The following is a 5,081-nucleotide window of genomic DNA, read 5'->3' as shown; positions in this document are numbered from 1 at the left end:
TTAAGTCTTGTGTACTTCCATTTTGGGAACGACCAAATATGGCGGCCACGCCCAAAAATAATTTGAATTTGTTGCATGAAAACAAATAAAAAATAATAAATCTTCATGAAACTACAATTCAGCTGGAAAGTTTTATCAACGAGGATAAGATTAACAGACCCCAAAGTGGTTTTTTTAGGGAAAAAAGTAGGAAATAAGGAATCAAAAATTTAAAAAATAGGAAAAGTACCTAAAAATCACTTAAAAAAGTAGGAAAAAAATAGGAAGAGAAATGACTGAACACACGTCAAGAGGAAACAAATTTTATTTCTACTGTAAAATAAGCTAAGAGTTTTTTTATTTAAAACTGTCCCAAAAATAAACTAACAGTACTTTTGAAGCATTAAAGGGATTTAATGAAAGACCGAGTCATAAAAAAAACCAAAAAAACAAGCTGACAATTTTCAGTATGAAAAATAAAAAGTGGAAACAAAGATATCAAATATAAAAGTATGAAAATAAAATCCAAACAAAGAAACACCTTTCAACAATATAGTAATAATAATTTTAAGTGTGCAAGAATAAAATGCAATATAGCAATCTCAAAAAAATAATAATAATAATAATAATAATAAAACTCATATTTTGGTGCAATAAAACCATTTTTGTTAAAGATTTGTTTTATCAGAAACGAAAACATTCCTTCGAGAGCATCCATTTATCATTTAAAAATACTAACACTTTCCGCTCCTGATATCATAAACTATGATACAAAAGCAAAGCAAATATTAAAAATTAGTTTTAGTTAAAAATAATCAGCAGCTGATATGCATTCTTGCATAAACAGAGGCAGATGTTTGAATTTGAAAAAAAAGGTAAACGACTGAAAATGCAGAACTAAAATAAATGTGATCTTCAATGTGGGACATAAAATTTATAATAAAATAATTAAACTAAATTAATAACGATATAAGTAAACTAAAGGATTTGTATTATGTTATGTATTTTTAGCATTCAACAAAATTTTTGTTTCAGGAACGTCATTTAGAGGGGTCAGTGGGATCAATTTCTCCCCTCCCTGGTTTTAGAAAATTAATGATTAACTATGCAAGTTTATGCGGTTTTTGTTTGTTTACAGACAAAATTTGCATTCAGTATACATCCTTCGCTAGCCATCCCCGGGGGAAAAATCAAAATAACGGGCCAGTTTTAATTTTAATCAAGCAATAAAAACGAATATTGTTTTATTGGTTTGATGATTTTCTACCTCCTTTTTCCAAAATTTTTGTCACAGGGAAAAAAAAAAAGAGAAAAAATACATGCATGGTAAACATAACATTTTTACTCAATCCTCACCATAGCACAAAAATATTCATTCGGAAATTGTTCACGAAATTGAGAGTGAGGGGTTAGCAACTATTCGATATTGATGATATATCAGATTAGAAAATACCCATTAAAAAGAAAATGACAGTACATATTTGCTTGTGGCTCTATCCCCCCCCCCCCCCCCCAAATTTTAAAAATGTGAAGAAATAAAAATGAAATCTCGCATTTAAACGGATTTCCGACATTTTGCCCATCTAGGTTTTGCCGAGGTTTTTTTTTCTTTGCAAATACACTCTTTGCAAGAAAAGAAACTGAAATTTTTATGAATTTTATAGTCATGTTTCCTATTTAGAATGAACAATAATCATACGTATGAAAAAAGTTAGTTTCCGCGATTATTTTTGAAGTGTTCCGTTTTTGCGAATTTCTGTTATATGTCGCTTTTATTTTGTACTAACATCAAGAAAATATGTATAGTGTACAGGTTTTTCATTTTTTGCTTCCTTAAGTTCCTTTTAAGGTTTTACATTGCCTTTCTGTTTAAATAGAGCTCCATTTCCCTTGTATACAAAAAAATTGGCGAATAGGTTTTTCCCGCACTTCTTGAACAGTCGGCCGTTTACTTTAATTAAAGCTTCTAATTGACGATAAAAATAAGAAAGTTTATTACTAATTAAAATTAATCAAAAAATAAGCTAATTTATGGTGGTGTATGTGAAAATACTTTCTAATTGCCAAAAATACCAAAATATTTATAAGATGCGATAATTTACAAGAGATTGAAATCTCAAACTCGACAAGCAATTTTTGGCAAAGTCCAAGTAAGTATGATGTTGCCAAGGTTCCGAAAAAAAAGTAGTTTCTTATCTATTGAAATTAAACATAAAATAAGCTAACCTAAGGTGGCGCACGTCAAAATAACTTCCGATTGCCAAAAATATCAAAATATATGCAAGATGCAAAGAGAATGAAATCTGAAAAACACAAGCAATTTTCGGCGAAGTTCGAGTAAATTTGATGTTGCCATGATTCCGAAAAAAAGGTAGTTTATTATCTATTGAAATGAAACATAAAATAAGCTAATCTAAGGTAATGTATGTCCAAATAACTTCTGATTGTCAAAAATATCAAAATATTAACAAGATGCAAAAAGATCGAACTCTACACAGGATGCAATTTTTCCTGATGCTGCATATAAAACACTAGTTCAGAAAATTACACTGATCACTTCTTGAAAAATATTTAAGCACAATTCAATGATTTCATACGAATTCCAAGCACTAAAAAAAACTTTCACATTTCTTACAAGATTTTAAAACTTTTTCAAACACTTGAAAATAAAATTTTTATTTCAAGCACTTTTCAAGATTTTTCAAGGACGTACGAACCTTGGATAAATATCGGTAGCCTCACCCTGCTTCGATTTGACGTCATAACTCCTCTCCCAAACCTCTCTATTTTCTAGATTTGCATGCAGCAGCGGTTGAAGGGGGAGTGATGACGTCAATCCGAAGCGAAATAATACGGGAAAGTCAGATTCAATAGAAAAAGGTGCCGCTACTGCATGTTTAGGCGTAACAAACATGAGCACACAGTATCTTTTAACATAATCAAAACTTTTAAAACCTTATTTTTAAGTACAAACAATTTTCCTGTATATTATCCGCGATGGCGTATAATCCGCAGGCACTTAAATCGGCCTGAAGAAAAAAAGTCTGCGGCGGCATATAATCCGCGGATAATACGATGCAAAAAAAAATGAAGTTTCGATGTAACATACAATTTTAGCAACTAAATTAAAAATGTGACGAAGTAATAACTTTCAAGGTTTCTTTAATATTAAAAAACAAAATATTCTAAAAAATAAAGATTTCCTGTCTAAATTGGCATTGCAGTATGCTAATTACTTAAGCTTGAAGACAAAGAGTCAAGAAAGGAGCAAACGGTCTAATCTTGTGAAAATGAAGGCTTCGTTCTTTACTGTATGTCCTTTATTTTACATTCAAGTAAGAACATTCAAGTTATGTAAAATAACCAACATATAGGCAGGGTTTACGATAGCATAAGAATATTCAAGCTATGTAAAATAACCAACATACAGGCAGGATTTATGATCGCTAAGAAGAACATTCAAGCTATGTAAAATAACCAACATGCAGGCAGGGTTTACTATCTCTAAGAACATTCAAGCTGTGTAAAATAACCAACATACACAGGGTTTACAATCTCTAATGTCAAATCCTGCTGAAAATATTTAGGTTCAATGCGTTGGTGTTGAGAAAAAGAAATGCACAGATAATCCGCGGCAACGTATAATCAGCACCTCATTAATTTCAAACTTTTTTAACAGCTAATCCATGGATTATATACAGGAAAATACTAAAAGCAGGCTGATCGAACCAAAATGGTAAAAAGCGGTCTAAAACGAACTTAACACTAAAAAACGGACTTTGGCGGGTAAAGTGAACCATTTGGGAGCCCTGGATATTGCCCAGTCCTATCCTACAGCCTTAAAACAGTCATTGAAATGAAGTTTTTATAACAAAAAAAAAAAACAATTTCCCATTTATAAATTTATTTATTTTTCCATTTTCAGGCTTGTTGCAGGATTGGAAGATATTATCCTTTTTTTTCTTTTTTTTAAATTTATTTCTTAAGTTTACACCGATCGCAACTTTTCCGTGCTATAGCAACTCAAACATAACTGTATGTATACAAAGCTTTCTGTGTTTGAAAAAAAAAACTATGCAAAGAATCTTACTGATTTTAAAGCAATTTTCTTGTGTGCGGATCAGTGTTAGCAAACAGAGTGGACTTTGAAATGGATTCTTTTTCCATCAACAATGTGCTACAGGTTCTTGCAAGTGCAGTTTTTCATCATAAAAAAAGATTACCATTTAGAAAACAGTAGTCCTTATTTTAATGAGGCTTCTTTAAGACTACATTCCTTTTTACAAAGCAACAGAAAGTGACCTATAGCCAGTGGCGGATCTAGCCAATCATTTTGGGAGGGGCCATTTGGAATTTTTTTACACTTTCCTTAGATTTTTGTCCTAACTGTCACTTTTCAAACCGTGCCAGATCATTGATTTTTCCGAAAAAATACCACCCCTACCCGTCTTCAAGTTTTTATGCAAGTAGAAATTAAAAATAACAATAGAAATAGGGGGAATTTATAAAATTTAAAATAAGATTAATACCAAAAAATTCTTCATTTATAATTTATTGCTTTAAAGAAATTGACATCAATTTTTAGTTACCTTTGGGGGCATTTGTGGAGGAGCATGAAAATAAGGGGCACTCCGCCAGAAAAGTTTCAAAATTAAAGCCATAAAACACAAATTTAGGCTCTCTTTGATCTTGTAAATTATAGGTGTGCTCAGAGGGTAGCAGAATCCATAGATCGTCCTAGTGTCCTAAGATTGTCCATCGTTTGCGTCGAGAAATGATGTATACGATGAAGCAAAATTTTAGAAATAAAATAGTTTTGTTTCAAGAAGAGGGATGTAAATTCTCTCACATTTAAAACTTAATATTTCTATTAAAGTAACACTCATGTGTTTTTTTTTTTTTAAGTTTTCCTCATAATATTTTCTTTCTTTTTTTCTTTAAAAATAATTCCTACATTCACAAGGTTTTGGGAGGGGCCATGGCCCCCCTCTAGATCCGCCCTTGCCTATAGCAGGAATTCAAGAATTTCGATAATTGCTCTTTTTTGTAAAAAAATATTGATCAGTTTTTTAATAGTTCAGTTTTGCCATTTCTATAGACTG

This window comes from Uloborus diversus, chromosome 10 (genome assembly GCF_026930045.1).
Source record: "Uloborus diversus isolate 005 chromosome 10, Udiv.v.3.1, whole genome shotgun sequence".
Classification (NCBI taxonomy): domain Eukaryota; kingdom Metazoa; phylum Arthropoda; class Arachnida; order Araneae; family Uloboridae; genus Uloborus; species Uloborus diversus.
The sequence above is the reverse complement of the archived record's forward strand: the minus strand, read 5'-3'. Positions refer to the sequence as shown.